Here is a 21,556-nt window from a genome sequence, read left to right on the forward strand (position 1 = left end):
AGCCTAATCGACCCAATCTCTCCTCACACATCATTCCTGCCATCCCAGATATCAGTCTGGTGAATCTTCGCTGCACTCCCTCCATGGCAAGAACATCCTTCCTCAGATAAGGTGACCAAAACTCAAGGTGTGGTCTCACCAAGGCCCTGTACAACTGCAGCAAGATATCCTTGCTCCTGTACTCGAATCCTCTCGCTATGAAGGCCAACATACCATTTGCCTTCTTAACCGCCTGCTGCACCTGCATGCTTGCCTTCAGCGACTGGTGCACAAGGACACCCAAGTCTCGTTGCACTTCCCCTTTTCCCAATCTATTGCTGTTCAGATAATAATCTGTCTTCCTGTTTTTGCCACCGAAGTGGATAACCTCGCATTTATCCACATTGGGCAGATGCATGGCAAATGCAGTATAATCACCCAACCTGCCCAAATCATACTGGAGTTTCTCTGCATCCTCCTCACAGCACACATGCCCACCCAGCTTTGTGTCGTCTGCAAACTTGGAGATATTACATCTAGTTCCCTCGTCTAGATCATTTAAATATATTGCGAATAGCTGGGGTCCTAGCACCGATCCCTGCAGTACCCCACTAGTCACTGCCTGCCACTCGGAAAAAGACCCGTTCATTCCAACTCTTTGCTTCCTGTCTGCCAACCAGCTCTGTATCCAAGACAGTACCTTGCCCCCCAATCCCATGTGCTTTAACTTTGCACACTAATTTCTTATGTGGGACCTTATCGAAAGCCTTCTGAAAGTCCAAATACACCACATCCACTGGTTCTCCCTTATCTATTCTACTAGTTACATCCTCAAAAAATTCCAGTAGATTAGTGAAGCATGATTTACCTTTTGTAAATCCATATTGACTTTGTCCGATCCTGTCACTGTTTTCCAAGTGCTCTGCTATTACATCTTTTATAATGGACTCTAGCATTTTCCCCACTACCGATGTCAGGCTTACCGGTCTATAATTCCCCGTTTTCTCTCTACCACCCGTTTTAAATAGTGGGGTTACATTAGCTATCCTCCAATCCATGTGAACTGTTCCAGAGTCTATAGAATTTTGGAAGATGACCAGCAATGCATCTACTATTTCTAGGGCCACTTCCTTAAGTACCCTAGGATGTAGATTATCAGGCCCTGGGGATTTATCGGCCTTCAATCCCATCAATTTCCCTAACACCATTTCCCTACAAATACTGATTTCTTTCAGTTCCTCCCTTTCATCAGACCCTATGTTCCCCGACATCTCTGGGAGGTTATTTGTGTCCTCCTTTGTGAAGACAGAACCAAAGTATGTATTTAATTGGTCTGCCATTTCTTTGTTCTCCATTATAAATTCCCTGGACTGCAAGGGACCTACGCTTGACTTCACCAATCTTTTTCTCTTCACATATCTATAGAAGCTTTTACAGTCAGTTTTTATGTTCCCTGCAAGCTCACTCTCATAATCTATTTTCCCCTGTTAATTAATTAATCCCTTTGTGCTCCTTTGCTGAATCTTAAACTGCTCCCAAACCTCAGGTTTGCTGCTTTTTCTGGCCAAATTATATGTCCTCTCCTTGCTGGTGATTCAATCGCAACATTAACAGTTCCAAAAATAGAAAGCTTTTAATTCTATTATGAGAGATCCTATTCTCAAATCTTAACTTCGCTACAGTTTTACAGTTCTTAGTCTTATTCAGGATATCCACCAAAATCAAATACAGCACAATACCTTTGATCCCCGAGATACAAAGGGCTGTAGACTTAGAGCCGCCTCTGAAGCCTGAGAATCAATTTGCCCCTTTACAGCAAATCTAGTATCCTACTTGAGAGCTCAATATTTATACCCTTTTCCAGTGGTATTCCTTTAAGGTTTTCTGCTGATGTAAGCTAATTATTTCTAGTCATTTTTCTGCTGACTTCTGCAATTCACAGTCAGTTTAGCTGGTAGCATTAAGAATCATGTCTCTACCCTAGGTGCTCGGAGCTTACCATAAAAAACGGTGTAACAGCAGGTGCATTTCATTTGATGTCATTTTTACTAAAGCTTTCTGTTTGTGTCTCTTTACGAAGTGTAAATTAGAACACCTCAACCAGGGTGATCTATGCAATTCTTAGTCACCTCAGCTGGTTGTAACACAGAATCGTGTCTCCTGTGTAGGTGTCTTAAGCTTAACACAAAAATGGTGTGACGGCAGGTGTTTCTTTTACTTGATGTCATTTTTACGAAGGCATATGTTTCTGTTTCTTTACGAAGTGTAATTTAAAACACCTTAACCAGGATGTACCATTGTCTGCTCCCAAAGATTCAGACCGCCGGGAGCCTTCAACCTTCCGCTTCAATAAGGTTATTGATTCAGTGTCAACAACCATCCAATCCCCATAGTCTGAATGCTGTTAACAATACAGCTTCTCCATTGTTAGGTTGTTAGATTTCCAAACCCAGTTTGTCATGTTTTAATGAGGCCAGAATTCTTTCATCGAATGGTGTCTTTTTCTGAATACGTTTTATTGCTTATTCCTTCACAATACGTTTCTGAGATCATTGACTCTGGTTCAGTGGTCAGAGACCTCGTCAGCCAACAAGTAACGTATTACCAGTTTTCCAGTATAAATTAATTTTCGTTAGGAGTCCATTCCATCACAAGTGAAAGATTGAAAAGAAAATTTTGTACAAGCATATACACCTGCAAAAGTAAGACTATTCAACGCGTGTACTGTAATGCACTTAAAGATCCCTCCTTTAAAATGATCAGAGACTCACTTCAGTGCAAAACCATTTTAAGCACCTGCAAATCCAGATGCATGCATTTTATATATTTTGATCCATCTGTTTCCCACTGTATGAAATATATAGATTTATTCTTTGGAAGGGCTACCCAATTCGTCCCATTCCCCTGCTGCTCATATCTTCATGCACAGCAATTGGTTAATATTAGAATACTGGACCTTGTATGAAGCAATGCTGCATGGCGTTTGCCTTAAAAAATGAATCATTTGAGGGTGATCTGTTCGAATGTGGTTTCGTTTCTGAGCCGGTGTTCATCAAGGTGGGGTTTGATCATTCTGTGGGAATGGGACCATTTTACAACTTGTCAGCAAGAAGCAGGTCATACGTTCTATGCAATCAAGAGCTCAGTGAGCCCTGACGTTACCTTCTAAATATGCTTGTTTTTCAAGTTTACCATGGAGGCCTTGCCATTTCTCTACGTCTTTCCTTTTACTCTCTGCAGGAAAGCAGATTGACAAAACAAGCGAGAAATTCCAGCACCACATAAATTTCCCAGTATTAAGTGTGCAGGGATGGTTGTGGTACCGCAAAGCTGTTGCATTTTTAGCAGTACTTTTAAAATTCTTCAACGAATTGTTGAAAAAAGTTTGGCAGACGTGGGGTTCTTGCCAACTGGGGATACTGAGAAACAGGTGTGCCGTCCTTAGTGTAAATTTAGATTAGTCAAAGCTATTGCCACAGTTGTTTGCTTCCTTGCCCTCTGCAAGCAAGACAGCACCACTCCTTTAATCCTGTTCTTGGGTAATAATGTGCTGCAAATGTCTGTCCACTTGAAACTGGCAGTCTTTTGCACTCTCTATTTTTTATGTGTTCGTTGAGTTTCTCGCATGCTATTTCTGTTGCTGCATACCAATATCAAAATGTTTCCTGTAGTGATGGTACTCTTTCTGTTTGAGATGCTAAGGTAAGATATGGTTCCTCGAAGTGTTAATATTTCCAGAAGGTCTTCCATGCAGAAAAGTTTGAAAAACACTTCCCTGAACCATATTTCTTGGCAACTTAGAATGCTGCCAGTGTAGAAAACAGAAGGTACGTTTAGTCCAGCAGCAACGTGAAGACTGAGGAAAAATGAGTTGTTTTTAAAAACTCTGAATGACACGTAGACATATATGACAGGATAATTTGGAGCAGGCTTCCGATCTTCACTGTGGGTGACATTAGTAAAATGTGTTTTTTCTCCCCCCTGGCAGATGCCATTGACATCAAAAATGTTCAAAAGCTGTCGAGAATTAGTCCAGTTGCAGTCTCGATTTTATTTTTAAAGAAGTACGTTTGGTTTTTCAGTAGGAAGTTGGCATTACTGGTGGTAACTCTTTAACTCTGGGCACAAGGGTATTGGAAGACGTCGGTTTTTGAATATTATTTACTAAACCATGTTCAATTGCATCAGTTTTATGCAACTGTGTGTAGTTGAGGTAACGTTCTGAAATGTTCCGTTGATCACTTGGATGATGAAGCACGTCTTGTGTAAGAAATTATAGCATCTTTGGAAACTACCAGGCGTGTTTTTACAGGACTGGCAGTACTTTCACTGCTGGACACCCCCTGGCCTGCCTGTGGTGTACTAGTGATGTCAACAGTAAGAATAGGCAACCTCCTAAGACTTGATTTACACTTTTGGAAGACCGTTCCTTCAATACATTTTTCTTTCCTCATCAACAATTTATTTCAAACGTTTTCATCAATACAGAATGAGAGAGATGCAAAGGCGGCAATCACTTGAAGGTACACCAACGTCTTGATAAGCAACCAACTGAAATTAAAAGCAAACAGATTTCAGGCCAAAGCAGACTCTTCGAACTCTTCTCCAAGAAAGCAGATGCAAGCACTCCCACGAGGGTGGGCAAGAATACAGAATCTCCAGACCCAGGTGAGAGTACACACTCTCCTAATCAAGACTCTGACAAATCCAATAAAATGTAAAAACATATTCAAGGGCCCATCATAGGGCAATGCAGACTGTTACAATCGGAATAATCGGCTAGCACTAGCTGAAGAACTGCTACGAGATCCCGACAACAAAGATCTATTCACCAGGCTGATCGAATCCATCACAGAACCAGTTGTAGGTGGTTTACTTTGGTGGTTCAAATCACCCCCCCTACTTAGTTCTAGACGACAGGAATTACGGTGAACAGGATTGGCACACAGACAATCTTTTCGGACTCAACCGTACGGTGTTTAATAAGGTTAACACGCACACCTGCCTCCAGCATGTAAAATGCCTGGTGGCGTAAAACAAACAGTACAACAATACAACTTGGCCCGTCGAACAGGCCCCTGTCTCGTATTAAGACGCCTAAAATCACACTGTGTTGCTATACAGAGTATAACATGGACTTGTCCCACAAACCCCGGAACATACACTATATAATACACACAGAACCTCCCCACTAAGCCCCTCTGGATTGGTTGGGACACACAACACCCCCTCACACAGTACCGGTGGTCTTAAGGATGCGTGGGCTTGGACAATGTTTACCCTGATTGTCCATTTTCTTGCTCGCTGCTCCCCTGTGTAGAACGTGTCTCCTGGTTCCTTATCACCGATGCAGTATCCATGTCCCAGTTTCGAGGTTTGTTCCTACAGTCGAAGAGCAAGGCGAGGCTCTTGTTGCTCATGGTGGTTTCTTCTCTCCGTCTCGGACGGCGTGCTCGGTTCTTGGTTCAGAGAATGAGGGCACGCGAAGGCGAGGGCAAGTGAGAGAGAGTAAGAATGGCCAAAGCTGCCTTCTCTTACACCCTAAAAGTTCATTAAGGACTGTGTATTGCAGTGATGTGTTTTAAATCACCCATCTTTGTCTGGTTTCCCGCCTTTTGGGGCTATCCCATCTAGGTGCTGGTGTTAATGGCAGATGATGGGCCGCACTTCTCACCTGGGTTAAGTGGTTTCCCATTAATTTACAATGGCCCTCCATCTTCTGCCTGTCACCATATGAGTCACCTACCCGGGCCCATTGTTTCCCAGAGAACTCTGCTTAGACATTCTCCCGTAATCAGTTTGTAGGCCTGGCTGAAATCTCCTGTCCATCACTAACACCTGGGCCCCTCCCATCTTCTCCAAACAGGCTGCTGGTCAATCAGCAGTAACAATCATACAAAATGTCCGATACAAAAAAAAATCCTTGGGGCCTGCGCTGCTGCTTACAGACCCCCCTTTGATATTTCAATGTCCCCACTGGAATATCGAGCATCCTTGTCGTCTTCCACTGTGTAGAAGCATCGTGAGCCCCAAACAAGCCGGTCATTACCTTTAAAATCCCCAGGATCTGTTCTTTAATCACAAATACATCCGTATACAACTTTATACAGAGAGCAAAACTCCTGGTTACCCTTTAATCAGGGCCTGCCAACGACTTCGGAGTGCCTTGCTTCGCTTTTTACAGGAGGGCCGTAACAAGTACAATACCACCAAACTCTGTATAATTACAAGAGCGTGCGAACGTATCCGGATCCACGGAGGGATCTCGACATTTAACCCAATGTCCCACCAGGGCAGGGAAATCATCCCTTTAATTTCCTCCCGTGTCCCGGTTTCGCTGTGCGAGCGTGTAAAAATGTTTTTTGTGACAGCTCAACGGCTTTTATTAATTTTGTGAGGTTGTTCGGGCAGAGGCTGTATCTCGTACCTGAACCGTGTAACGTACTGCTGCAGATTCTGTACCGTGTTGTTTACCACGAGGTGTACTGTGGATGGCTCTGAAATGGGAAGAATGCGCTCTTGCGCCACCTGAACTTCTGTGTGGGGTTTGAAGCAGAAAATCGAATCGGTGACCGGGCACCAAGTGTCGTCGTGTACCCGATACTGGTCCATGCTTGTCGTGATGCAGTATGTCCCGTCACCCACGTATGCTAGCTGAGGTGGAACGTGGCTCTGGGCCATCACTTCCATGGTACAATTGATGGGCTCTGCACTTTTCAATTCCAACCCACACACTGGTCGATCAAATGCGTTCAGGTGCTGGGGACACAATATCACATGTGCGCCCCTGCTCTGGCACCCCTTGAGGTCCGTGCAGATCATAGCATGCTCCCACTTTATAACAAACGGTGGGGCCCATGATACCGCACATGCACCCCATCCCTCAAGACGCCAATGTTATCGACCCGGTATACCGGCACTTGCTGCGGTGACCCGCCCATTACCGGTATCAGCAGTACAATCCCCATAACTGTGTGGTTGGACCGTCCGCAATCAACTGGGACTGGGTAGGCTTCGGAAGCTAATCGGAGCTGACACGGGCTCATCGAATTATGATACGGGCTGAGCGCTGTGAGGTGCTGGTTGCTAACTCACGACGGGACGCGACCTTGTTGTAAGTCCTCCAGATTACTGCGTCCCTCATTTACCAACCACGCACCGTACAACACACACGCATCACGTCTGGCTGCCTGTGCTGAGGCATTCTTGTCCTCCCGTATCAAATCGTTGATGGTCTTAGCATGTGTCTCCAGCTCAGCGAAGACCTCTTTTAAATGAATGGTCATCGCCTGGTCTTTTAGCTCCGAACCTTCCACCTCGTTCCCTTCCTCCAGTATCTTTCGCAGCTGGTCCTTTAAACTATTAATCTGCATCTACATCTGAATATCATCCATACTATTGACGAGGGACGTGCCCATGCTAAAAGCCGTGGCCATGTCATTAACCGTCCCTCGCCTTTGTCTACCCGGATTGCCTCTATCGTACGCATCCATGCCACACAGTTTCTCCCGACTCACATCCCCATAGCTGAGCTCGAAAAATTGGCGGAACATTTTTTTAATAAGGGCTTCGTAAAACTGCTCAGTCTCCTTCGGACACCACTCGGGCAGCTGCACCCGGGTTAAATTTAAGATGACCGACGCGGCCGCATAATTTACATCCTGGAATAAAACCATCCCGGTCGAGACTAGAACTAAACCATTCCCTGGGCCTGGTGTGGTGGCAGGACACCTAACTTCTGTCTCCTGTACTAGTGGGGCTGTGGGCAGGGGCTTCCTATCGTGCACTACCAGTTCCATGGAATTTATTGTGTTGGGAGGGTCTGGGACTACACAAGCATCCAAACTCCCATCCCATCCCGATCCCGGAATCCTGCCATTGCCGTATGAAAGCAATCGACACCCGCTGGGCAGATCCGTTCTGACTCTCACACACACACACACACACACACACACACACACACACACACACACACACACACACACACCCTGTTCCTCCTTCCACCACTTGTTCCAGCACACTTCCACTCCCCCCTTCGTCCCCGTGATCTGTCGGTATGTGTCGTTTCCCAGTCGGCTGACCTGTTCCCCTTGTCCTGACTCAATTTCCTAAGCCACCACCACTGTCCCAGGGGAATGTGTCTCTTGCATCTTAAGCACACGCGCTTGCCCTCGGTCACCCTAACCCATGTGGCTGTGATCTTCAGTTGGGGACATGGTAGGGAAGCCTCCCCATACGTGAACCCGGCGTGGCTGGAATATTTCGTCGAATTGGACCCCAGCCACCCTGGCCATCTTCCCTCATGGAAGTAGGCTGCCATCCCGTCTGTGACTCCCCCCTCCTACCTCCCTTAGACACAGTGGTCCCCCCCCCCCCCCCAGTACAGCCATAGAGGAGGGACGACTCTGTGCCCCCTCTCCCGCTGTGCCCCATCCCGGCCAACATCAAGATCACGCTCAGTCTCAGGGCTGTCTCCATTCCGTCCTCGGCTTCCTATGAAACAAGAAGCAACAATCCCTTTCTGTGAGAGGGTTTACCTCCACAGGTCTGGCTCTGTTATATACAAGAACTATGTACATTAAGACCTTGTACATCACTACCCGTGTTGTCGGGTTCCCCCGCTAAGGCTCTTCTCGCCGGGGCCCTTTGCGGCTCACAGTCGGCGTGTAAGGAGGCGTCCACGGCGTCCTCGGCTGTGGGACCCTACTGCTCCTCACTGTCCCGACCACCGGGTCATCATCCCAAAATATTGGAGGAAGACCCGCGTCCACCATGCTCATTATTGGGCCTTGGTGTCGTTTTACGTTTGTTGTTCTCTCCCCTGGGTTAAAACGCTTGCACTGGTTAATATGGAAACTTTTGGGAGTTTAACCGCGTACACCATGGGGCTTGCCTTGTCCACTATGCTATACGGCCCCATGTATAGTGGCTCAAATGCCCCTACCCGGGCATAGCTCCGTACCATTACCTGGTCTCCCACCTTCCACTCGTGGGTTTTCTGCGGCTCGAGCAGCAACCGATTTTTCCGGTGCTGGTTCCCCGTGTTACTGGCTGCCTGCCAGTGAATCTGTTTTAAATTATCATACAGATTCTGTACAAACTTGTCCTGGTTCACTTCCCGGACTTGGGCTTCCATTAGGACCGGTGCCAAAACGTGGGTGGGGGTGCGCATGACCCTCCCGGTCATGAGCTCATGCGGGGAATACCCTGTGCTTCTGGAGCGGCTGGCCCGGACACCCATTAAAACTAACGGCAGGAGCTCATCCCACTTTTTCGGGGACGACCCTGTCTCTTTCCTTAGCCTTTCTTTAATCGTCCGGTTAAGGCTCTCCACAACCCCCAATGACTGTGGGTTATGAGCCACATGCCACTTCCCCTCAATCCCTAAAAGCTTCAAGGTGGCCTGCATTACTTGCCCCGTGAAATGATTCCCTTGGTCGGACTCCATGACCTGTGGCAGTCCCCGCCGGGAGAACACTTCCTTTACCAGAATCCTTGCTGTCGCCAAAGCCGTGGCTGCTCGGCAAGGGAAGGCTTCCACCCGCTTGGAGGACACATCCACCAGGACTAGGCAGTATTTGTTACCTGCCTGTGTGGTGGGTAGTGGTCCGATGTAATCGACCTGGAGGGACTGCCATGGTCCCTCTACCCTCCTTGTGTGTCCTATGGGGACTTTCCTCCCCTGAGGATCGGGATTGTTTGCTGCGCACACCAGGCAGTCTGCGCAAGAGTCGCGGACATCCTCCCTGACTGGCAGCCACCACCCTGCCTGTTCTACCCTCTGCCAGGTAGTTTCCGGCCCTGGGTGTTCCGCTCCTGGGTCCCCGTGGGCCAACTGGAGGAATTCCCTCTGGTACTGCTTGGGAACTATCCACCGATCCCCTTTAAATAGCATCCCCTCTTTAACGGTAATGTCCGCTGCTCCGAACGGACCCTCTACCTATTCGCCCTTTTCCTTCTTCCCCAGGATAGCCTTAAGGACGGGATCCTGGGCTTGGACATGTTTTAAGTCCGGGGCCAAAGTTACCCCCGGTGTTCCTCCCTTGTCCCGGAGTGCTGCTACCGGGCCTACTTCATAGGGATCCCAGAACTCTCCTTCCCTGGCCCCCTCCTTGGCCAACTCGTCGGCCCTTTGGTTACATAGAAACATAGAAGATAGGAGCAGGAGTAGGCCATTCGCCCCTCGAGCCCGCTTCGCCATTCAATGAGATCATGGCTGATCATCCAAATTCAGTACCCTCTCCCTACTTTCTCCCCATATCCCTTGATCCCTTTAACCTTAAGAAATATATCTAACACCTTCTTGAATATATTTAATGAATTGGCCTCAACTGCCTTCTGTGGTAGAGAATTCCACAGGTTCACCACTCTCTGGGTGAAGAAATTTCTCCTCATCTCAGTCCTAAATTGCTTACCCCTTATCCTTAGACTCTGACCCCTGGTTCTGGACTCCCCTGCCATCGGGAACATCCTTCCTGCATCTAGTCTGTCTAGTCCTGTTAGAATGTTATAAGTTTCAATGAGATCCCCTCTCATTCTTCTAAACTCTAGCGAATATAAGCCTAATCGACTCAATCTCTCTTCATACTTCATTCCTGCCATCCCAGGTATCAGTCTGGTGAATCTTTGCTGCACTCCCTCCATGGCAAGAACATCCTTCCTCAGATAAGGCAACCAAAACTGCACACAATACTCAAGGTGTGGTCTCACCAAGGCCCTGTACAACTGCAGCAAAACATCCTTGCTCCTGTACTCAAATCCTCTCGCTATGAAGGCCAACATACCATTTGCCTTCTTAACCGCCTGCTGCACCTGCATGCTTACCTTCAGCGATTGGTGCACAAGGACACCCAGGTCTCGTTGCACTTCCCCTTTTCCCAATCTATTGCCGTTCAGATAATAATCTGTCTTCCTGTTTTTGCCACCAAAGAGGATTACCTCGCATTTATCCACATTATACTGCATCTGCCCAATCACCCAACCTGTCCAAATCATACTGGAGTTTCTGTGCATCCTCCTCACAGCACACACACCCACCCAGCTTTGTGTTGTCTGCAAACTTGGCGATATTACATCTAGTTCCCTCGTCTAGATCATTAATATATATTGTGAATAGCTGGGGTCCTAGCACCGATCCCTGCGGTACCCCACTAGTCACTGCCTGCCACTCGGAAAAAGACCCGTTTATTCCAATTCTTTGCTGGAAAAGACTGCAGCTTCTATATCACAAAGATGGATAAAGGCTTATGTGTCAAATCATGGGTGTTCATTGAAATGAAGTGACTACTTACAAAAGAGGAGCTGGAAAGTAGTTTCCAAACTTAATTATTCGCACAGAATAATAAATTGACATTAAACAATTTGCCGGTTACAACGGAAGTGTGATGACCACAATAGGTGAGAAGGAAGTAAACTTGGCACTTGATGGAATGAAGGAAGGGAGTGCAACAGGCCTAGATGGCATGTGTGTGAAGGACCTTTAAAGAACTGGCAGAGAGCGGTCCGACCAGAATCCTAAGGCTCCTCTTGTTAGGGCTTAAAATGGCTTCCATTCCAGGCCATAGAGTCATAGAGTTATACAGCACAGAAAGAGGCCCTTTGGCCCATCGCGTCTGCGCCGGCCATCAAGCCCTGTCTAATCTAATCCAAAGCCTGAAGGTAGCCTGAAGGAAAGCCCCAAGAGACTCCACTACTTAGAAACATTGAAAACCAGCGCCCCATTGCCATCAATCCTATGTTGCTCTGCCTTGTTACCAAAATGATGGTGAAACGACTAACCAAGGTCAACCTCAGATAGAAGGGTTTCATCTCCGCTACAACCGGCTGCAATGAGAACATAGGTATTCTTCAAAATACGCATGCAACTTAGAAAAGACTCCAGCGTCTATATCACAAAGATAGATCAAGGCTTGTGTGTCAAATCACGGATGCTCCATTGGAATGAAATGACGGCTTACAAAAGAGGAGCTGTAAGGTAGTTTCTAAACTAAATTACTCACACAGGGTTTTATCTCCGCCACACCTGGCTGCAATGAGAACAAAGACATCCTTCAAATACGAAAAATATTCTGTTGCAAAGAGCAACAACTGACTGGATGGATTGATAAACTTAAGAAAGTTGACGTCATACATACCCAGTGAGTCGAAGACTTATCTCAAAACACATTGGCCCAGAAATTACGTTCGCTGCCCTCCCGCAGGCGGAGGGCTGCGATTTGGAAAAGTCTCCGCCTGGACCGGAGGGCTCCCGGGAGGCGCAGAATTCCGTTGCTGTGCCTCTTCAAACTGCCGGTGTGCAGGGCCCGCGTATCCCAGGGGCGCAGGCGGTTCGCAGCGTCCCTGGGATCACGTGGGCCATGGGGAGCCAATCAGAGCAGGGAATCTCCATTCATAGATTTGACAGGAAGACCTGTCCAATCTATGAATAGAGATCAGCCTCAAAACATAAGTAAAACTTCAAATACATTTTTAAAAAACATCACATTTTTAAAATGACTATAAATTACATAAATTAACTATTTTAAGAAAAAATTTAAATTTTTGAAAAAAATAATTAAAGTTTTTAACAGGGCTAAAAATAACTTACCTTTCTTTAAAGTATTTTAAAATGATAAATCAGTGGAAATTTTTTTTTTTTACTTTCTTCAACTCTTATCCTGGTAAATACCGGCCTTACGCCTGCTTTTACAGGCACAAGAATTATAAGTGTTTTCTGCGGGCGGAGGGTCTCCAAAAAACGGAACTCTCCACCCGCAGAGGCCCTGCTCCAGGGCAGGCGTTCGATCTGTCAAGAGCTTACTTGACAGATCGGAAATGTTGGTTTCCAGCACATGCGCAGTGCATGCCTGAAACCGGCATTTCCGATGTCCCGATGGGTGAGTACACAGCGCATACCCACCCGTAGGGATCGGAATTTCTTCCTCATTGATCGAACTGGACAGAATAATCAGGAAGTTGGTCAAAGACATACTGCATCCACCCAATGAAATATCAGATGGCCTGCTTTACTCCAAACACAGACCTGGGATTGCCCAAATTGAAGATTCAGATCCCATCAGTGATCATCTGGAAGGTCCATGGCATCCTTCCTATATAGTCGTCACAACAACAGGGCAAATATAGAGAGGCTAAAAACTTAAAATGCTGAAAGAAGTTGAGGACTATCTTGATTCAATCAAGCCCACTAAAAGCAACTGCCAGGACAACTTGGTTATAAATCCAGTATCAATGAGCAACCGCAGATTGAAAAACCAGAGTGGCTGCAGAAATCAGTAGACAAACCGATCAACAGATCTGCTGAAGAGAGGAAAGTGGAATTCCACAAGTGGCTGTAGTTCCAATGTCCAGGCTTGGATCATTCCTACTTTCAAAATGATAAAACAACTGGCTGAATAATGGCTTCTTCAATGCCTTAACTATTAAGATGTAACCTACACCCAGCCAGATAAACACTTTCCCACAGACAACCAAAGGCAAACAAATTGTGCAAGAGATGTAACCAGGCGAATGCAGCTATCTCGCACATATCCGGAAACACTAACACGATAGCAAAATACTGCAGATGTTGGAAATCCGAAATAACAACAGAAAATGCTGGAAAAACTCAGCAAGTCAGGCAACATCCGTGGAGAGAAATTTGAGTTGACGTTTCGGGTTTGACCCTTCTTCAAAACTGGAGAGAAAAGGAACTAGATCGAAGGCAGGGCTGCGATCGGACAAAAGAATAAAAGAACCAAAAGAAGTAAAAGTCCGATCGCAGCCCTGCCTTCGATCTAGTTCCTTTTCTCTCCAGTTTTGAAGAAGGGTCAAACCCGAAACGTCAACTCAAATTTCTCTCCACGGATGTTGCCTGACTTGCTGAGTTTTTCCAGCATTTTCTGTTGTTATTCCGGAAACACTAACTTGGTCAAGCATTCAAGGTTCAAAAGGCACAATAACACCCTAGAAAAGCTGAACAAGTACGGATGGACGTCATGTATTGTACCAAGCCAGATGGCTCTCTGGAAACACAACATCATTATCCCAAAAAGGAGAAAAGGTGGCATTTGTCGATGTGATGGTTCAATATGAAGACAGCAACCAGACCTTGGAGAGAGCTTGGAGTGAGAAACAGGAGAAATACAGACACCTGGAATCGGAAATCAATAAGCTGATTGGAGGCCAAAGCATCAAATTATTTGGCTTGGTCATCGGCACCAGAGTTAAATGGCTATAGAAAAGCAACAGGTTAATGTCATTCTTAAAGATTAATGGTTACAGAGCTTTTGCTAGCCAATATTTTAGACTGGCAATTCAGTTAACCTTGGAGAGCTTAAAATATTTTTGAGGACAATTGAACATATTCAGAATTTTTACTTGACAGTACTATTATACTATATAATTACTATTGTACTTAACTATGTAAATATTATTATAGTCTATTATATAAATACTATTGTTAACATTGTTGTTGTTTAACTCTGTAGGTATATTGCTGTACGACCTCGAATAAAGCGCCAAAATACATCAGATGATATGGGTAAGACAGCTAATAAATGCCATATAATCACTTGACATCTGGCTCGACGCCAACTCTATTCTGTGGGTGAACTCTAACTCTTGATGATGCTTTGGGCCCTTTCCATTTCCCCCCTGTCACGAGGCCCTTCCCAATCTATCCCATGCCTCCTTCCCACCTCCCCCCCCCCCCCCCCCCTTCCCCCTGCCTGTTTCACTGGAAGGGTGGGGCTGATTAGCGTCCAAAAAGGAGGAGATCTTGTGGAGGCAGAGGGCATGGTTGAGGTACTAAATGAGTACTTTGCATCTGTTTTTACTGAAGTGGATGCTGCCAATATCACAATAAAGGAGGAGATAGTAGAGAAATTGGATAGGATAAAAAGAGATAAAGAGGAGATACTTAAGGTTGGCAGCGCTCAAAGTCACAAAGTCACCCAGTCCGGATGTGATGCATCCTAGGTTGCTGAGTGAAGCAAGGGTGGAGATAGCGGAGGCTCTGGCCACAATCTTCTAATCCTCCTTAGATATGGGAGCAGTACCAGAGGACTGGAGGGTTGCAAATATTACACCCCTGTTCAAAAAAACGGGAGAGGGATAAACTCGGTAACTGCAGGCCAATCAGCCTAACGTCAGTGGTGGGGAAACTTTTAATTCATAACCTAAGACAAAATTAATTGTCACTTGGAAAAATATGGGTTCATAAATGACAGCCAACACTGATTTGTTAAAGACAAATCATGTTTGACTAACTTGATTTGAGTTATTTTTTGAAGTAACGGAGAGGGTTGATGAAGGTAGTGTGGTTGATGTTGTGTACATGGACTTTCAAAGGGCGTTTGACAAAGTACCACATAATAGACTTGTTAGCAAAATTGAAGACCATGAGATTAAAGAGTCAGTGGCAGCATGGATATGAAATTGGCTAAGAGACAGAAAGCATAGAGTCGTGGTGAACAGCTGTTTTTCAGACTGGAGGGAAGAGTTCCCCAGGGTTGGTATTAGGACCACTGGTGTTTTTGATGGCCTGGACTTGGGTATACAGGGCATAATTTCAAAGTTTGCAGATGACACAAAACTCGGAAATGTAGTAAACAGTGAGGAAGATAGTAACCGATTCAAGGGGACATAGACAGACTGGTGAAATGGGCCGACTCATGGCAGTTGAAATTTAACGCAGAGATATGTTAAGTGATGCATTTTGGTAGGAAGAATGAGGAGAAGCAATAGAAACTAAATGGTGCACTTTTCAAGGGGGCGCAGGAGCAGAGAGACCTGGGGGTATCCGTACACAAATCTTTGAAGGTGGCAGGACAATTTGAGAAGGCTGTTAAAGCCGACGGGCTCCTTGACTTTATAAAAAGAGGAATAGAGTGCAAAAGCAAGGAAGTTATGCTGAACCTTTATAAATCACTGGTTAGTTGCCAGGACTGTGTCCAATTCTGGGCATCACACTTTAGGAAGGAAGGCAAAGTCTTAAGAGAGGGTGCAGAGGAGATTTAGTAGAATGGTGCCAAGGATGTGGGACTTCATTAACGTGGATAGACAAGAGAAGCTGGGTGGTTGTTCTTGGAGCAGAGAAGGTTAAGGGGAGACTTAATAGAGATGTTCAAAATCATGAATGGGAGCTGGTGGAGGCAAATACAATATGCTGTTCCTATTTTTTTTTTATGGAGCTGTGAATTCTCTGTTTTAACACTGTTCAGAAGCGTTTGATATTCTTGTGATGTGATGTCAATGAATGTATTTTGAAAGCATTTATCAGAATGGTCACATGACCGGAAGACTGCTGTGGATGCGTTGGATTTTGTTGGGCTGGGGTGCCCAAGTGTTACCTCCTGTCACAATACTGTAACCTACTTCAACTGGAAGAGTGAGATCATTAATCTTTCACATAGATACAATCCTGACGACAGCCAATGCCAGTACAGAATGCACGATGTACCGCTGCATTTTATAAAAGTCTCAAGTTACGAATATTGTACGTGCACCTGTATATAAATGCTTTGTTCAGGGAAAACCACTCTATCCAGCCCCCTTTGCAATGCATGTACTCCTGCCATGGTAAGCTGTTACTCAAGTTTTCATTTTCAGATTGTTCTGCAACAATTTATGTATCAAATGTTGCCAATTCCACAGAAAATTATCTATTAGTGTACTGGCACACCTCTAACTACATTTTAAGTGTAGAGATGTTGACTCAATTCCATTACGCGGAACTCAACCACGCATGTACAGACTCCTTCAGAGACCACCATAAAATTCAGAATCACTCCCACACACGTGCTTTTCAACAAGTTAAGTGTTTAACTGAAGAGAAGGTGGAAGCTGATCAGATTCTGTGCCATTGTGGTGTACTTTCTGCTCCATTTCCCTATATAGTTAACCCTCTGTAATATGTTTTTAATCAGTGTGTAGTGCAGGTCCATATCAACTGCCATCATCATATCCAAACTAAAACATTGTTTTTTAAATGGTTACCGACAGCTGGAGTTCACACTTGGATCTCTTCCCCTCCCTCTTGCTCTCTCCCAGTTTCCACCCGAAGATAGAAGCCAATGAGGCCAGCTGGTGACAATTTTCCTCTAAAGGAATTCCAAATCCCTTGGGAATAAATGGCCAGTTGTTGTTTCATCTGAAACAAATTTTCTGGAAACATTCAAAGAATCGATAACCAATATGAAGCTGGTTACTGCAGCTGTAGGGGGTGCTCCAAGCTCATTAATACAGCTTTCCATTGTATTTTGCTAAAGCTTCAGGTTATCTGTGCGTTAGAGAGAGACAGGCAGTGGTGCTGAGGACATTGTACGCAATGCATTTACAGTCAAGTCCATTTGATCCCATCTTGGGTACAAGATGAATATTGATCCAGGTAGAGAATTCCAAAGTACCTTCCTGAACAAAGCACAGAACTTCCAAATCTTATTAGTTCTCACTGCAGACCAATCCAACTCCTAAGATTAGATTCTGTGACGGAACAGTTGTGTTAACCTGGTGTCCACTATACTGACCTCTCGGTGTGAACTATTCTACAGTGAGCGAGATTTAACTTTTATCTACAGAAACAAATGTTACAATATTGTCAATACAGATCAATAACCGGGAAGTTACAGTGATAGTGATTTTAGTTAGGAAAAAAATTGGCACTCCACGTAATATGGCTCAGTTGGACTCCATCAGAGGAAAATATTTGTTTTGGATATACAGTAATACCTCCACACTATTGCACCACTACAGCATGCCACTGGTTAGTTTAACTTGTGTAATGCTGCTTAACTTTCTTTGGCTGGTAGTTTTCGTTGACTTATGAGTGGGAGATCTCTTCTTTCTGTCTCTCTCTCGCTCTCTCTCATATACCCACTAACATTCTCGCTCTCCAATTATTCTTTGTTACCCTTCCATTTGCAAATTGTAGGATTCCATGTGGAGTTTACTTTTAAATTGAGCCTTTTATATTTTTGCCAAACTGACTGCTTAAGCAGGTAGCTTCATAATCCAGGTGACACATCATATTGTCTAAATTCCACCACAATAGTAATCGAATGGTAATACCAATTGCATTTCACAGTTATTGCACAATCCAGGTGCAGCTACCAACTTCCAATGACTTCTTTTGGGAATCTGTAATTTCTCCTTGGTTCTGGCCAGTTTGGCAGGTGTGTGTATCGCTTGGGCACAGGCTGTATTTGATTCGATAGCTCTTGGTTTTGTAGGGTAAGGGAAGAAGAGACGGATTGTTTAATCCCTTGACTGCGTTGGGTATCTAATACATGTACACTGTAAATCAACCGAGAACAAGATGGTTTTGGCTTTCAAGTGGTTAACCAGAGGTGATGAGAAACCCTGATCTCTTGGTGTGTTTCTAGTTTGTATTCTGGTCTGTCCTGGGGACTTCTTGTTTTAATCCCTTTTGATTGTGGTGGTTGAAAAGCACAGGCACTTCTTTTGTGCCAGCTCTCACGTTGTTGCTCCTTGCAGTGAAGTAGTTTGCAGTCGGGCTTAACCGACTGTTGAAGACCGGCTTGAAAAGTGAAGTTAACTCTCTGAGATCTGAAGCAGTTGGATTACAGTACACATTTTCTGCCCCATAATACCAGCAATAAAAAATAAATTTTGTAAATGTATAATGCTGATTTATCATGGGTAGAAAATATATGGAACATTACATTTAATATTAGAGGGTATAGTGAGTTGAACTGAGAAACTAAGGTTTAGTTTTTATTTTGGTGCAAGGAACTCATGGAGTTATTATCAAAGGATTATTCTCAACAAAACTCTGGGGAATTATTTGTTTCACAATGTTCATTTAAAAATAGATTGCAAACGGAAACACATTTTTAAGTAATTGTAATGAATGCTAGCAGTGCAACAAAATACAACCTAGTTTTATTAATGCCGAGTTTATTAGTCAGCAGTAGTTAAAGGTTTCAATTTATAAGCTTGAGAAAGCAACAGGACGTGTTGATTTGTGTTGCCGATTGCCCTATCATGTCTGCCAGATTTAATCCCTTAGCGGGTACCTTACATTTATCAAAAATCTTTTATTACGCCACTAAGCTCTTGTTTCTCTGAAGTTTTACTTTAACTTTTTTTCTGTTGTGCTGTAACTGAGTTATTAAAGTTGATATCACTCTTCTTTGACCTCGCATGTTCTTATCAGCAGAAGACCGCAGCAATGGGAAGTTTTAATCACGGTTATAAAACCTATTGTAAAATCAGACGATATGAGGATGTACATTTTGTACAAGCACTGTACTGTTAACCTTACAGCTAACACACTGATGCACAGATAATAAGATGAGGAGTGAAGTAATGAATGAAAGAGGGGAGCGACTTGGGTTTGCATCTGTGATTCTTCATGTGGTTTCTTACTGACCTCAGCCTTGCTATGTGGACATCGAGGAGAGGAGAACAGCAGGGAAAATTATCCAGGCCGTTCTCGTGCTGCTGATGGCCATTTAACAGTGACATGGGTGGAGGTCTGAGAAAATCATTATTTGCCACCCTTTTGGGTCATGGAAGGTACAGGGCAGGAAAGAGTGCGAGAGGGCAAAGGAAGAGAATAAAAAGCCAAATGTGCAAAAAGCCTGCCTCCTATTATTATGTGGTGAGCACCTGCTTTTGAATGTTCTTGTCATCCTCATTGCAAGCAAACACCAACGTTCACTTGTTCATGTGTGCCATCTGATTCCTGTATAGTCACCTCTTGGAAACTAAAACAGATTGGCAAAAAGTTTAAAGACTGTTGAGGATATCTTTGCTCTCTCATGTCTGGCCGCCAAAAAAGCTATGTGGGCGGAAACAGAGAGTTGCATGGTGCAGTATGCCCGTTGACTTCTATCTGGAGCGAGAGTGGTCCGCATTGTAAGTACCACTGGGCTATGAGATCCAAACATGGACAGTGAGGGAAAACCACTGTATGAACAATACATTTGATTTAATAAGGGAAAAAAAACCTCATGTACAATTGCATAGAAGCAGTAATTTGGAAACTTCACTTTGCTTTAGAAAAGAGCACCAATGAATAGGTACCAAGTTGAATCTCAATTCTTCCATTTTTATTGTGCACTTTTCAAACTTTATTTCATCTCCCCGTAAGAAATTGCCCAGCTTCCACTTGGCATCTCTCACCAGAGGCTCTTGCCATGTGGACACCTGTGGCTACGGAACCGCGTTCTACCACTCTCAACCAATGCACTGTACCATCAACACACCAAAGTATCCTGTTCACCACTCTCCTGCCAAACTAATTGGAATGCCGGTGGACTGAACCATTTAGTCTTCTGCTTCAGTCTCGCAGCCTTGTCTTGATTCTGCAAGACAAACAGAAAATGCTGGAAGCACTCAGCAGGTCAGTCAGCATTTGTGGAGTGAACAGACAAGCTAACGTTTCAGATGTAGACCCTTCATCCGAGGTTGATTAGATTCTGCTCGGTAAGCGCCCTGTCACGTATGCATGCACACCTGCGTAACTCTAGGGTACGTCACTGCAAGGGTTAACTAGATTGTGCAAAGTGTGGTGCATGGTGTCATCAGGTTTCCCCCCGCCCCCCAGTTTTTAAATGAATTAGTCATTGGAAGTTTCTCGTAATGTTGAGCACATTTAATTAGTTTGGAATTTGGATTAGCTGTGCCTGGGTGCTTTCATCTAATTCTGCTAAATATTACCTTTCCTGGTTAACAGAAGTGATCTAACTTGCAAACAATTTGAAAACTCTTGGTTCAAAATATCAATTGCCAATGTCATGATTTACTTATCACATTCTACGAATCATTCAAAAGCCATTTTTAAAATGATGGGCTGAAACAGGAGTGACTGGACAGCTCCACTGCAATTTGAAGGCAATTCATTAAAATCTGAGTAACTTTTCAACACAACCAGTGCAGTTGGGATGGTTCTCATCCAATCCCCAGCCAGATTATGTAATGAAAGATCCCACCTGAACTGATGTAGCTTGCTCACCTTTTTGGGTGGATACCAACCACCGTTTACGTAATTATTCATCCACTCTATTGCGAAAGAGAATAGATTGGGCCAGACGGGTTGCGGTCTATGACTGTTAGCTTGAGTTGAGCTTAACCCTTTGCGGAGTCCAGTGGCAATCCGACACAATGAGCAAAAATGTAACAAAGACATCCTCGACCTCTTCACTCACCTTTGTGCACCATGACCACTCCAAGCTCACTGCACAGCCCAGTCCCAACCTTCAATAGTTTCTCCATTATCTCCACACCAGCCCTCACCAGACTCATCTCTTCAATGAGACCCACCTCCTGCTCCCTTGACACCCTCCCGACTCAACTGCGAACCACTGAATTGCCCCTCAGCTCAATGCACCCTGACAGCTGCTCCCTTTTCTCGAGCATTGCGTTTCCCCCCTCTTACTTTCAAAACCGTTGTAACGACTATGCTCCTGAAAAGGCCCCAAGTAGAGGGAAAAGTTGAGTCCAGAGATGACAAATACACAGGTGAGGGTTTCAGCGGCATGTTGGCTGAGGTTAGGGGCAGAGTCTGGCAATGTTTCAAAGGTGGCAGGGGGCAGACTTGAGAGGACGTCACGTGGAATTTGAAGCCCACCTCCGC

General features: G+C 44.8%; 1 long non-coding RNA gene across 3 annotated transcripts in view; it reads left to right on the top strand.

Annotated features, from left to right (window-relative positions):
- Positions 1–21,556, top strand: part of LOC147102858 (uncharacterized) — a 456,768-nt gene that overhangs the window by 169,528 nt on the left and 265,684 nt on the right. For all 3 annotated transcript variants that reach the window (XR_015073136.1, XR_015073135.1, XR_015073134.1), the window contains exon 2: positions 14,445–14,497. This is a non-coding gene — a long non-coding RNA (uncharacterized LOC147102858). The remainder of the gene's footprint in view (positions 1–14,444; positions 14,498–21,556) is intronic.

This window comes from Somniosus microcephalus, chromosome 21, assembly GCF_052327205.1.
Source record: "Somniosus microcephalus isolate GS21.2 chromosome 21, FLI_Smic_1.0, whole genome shotgun sequence".
In the NCBI taxonomy this organism is placed as follows: Eukaryota; Metazoa; Chordata; class Chondrichthyes; order Squaliformes; family Somniosidae; genus Somniosus; species Somniosus microcephalus.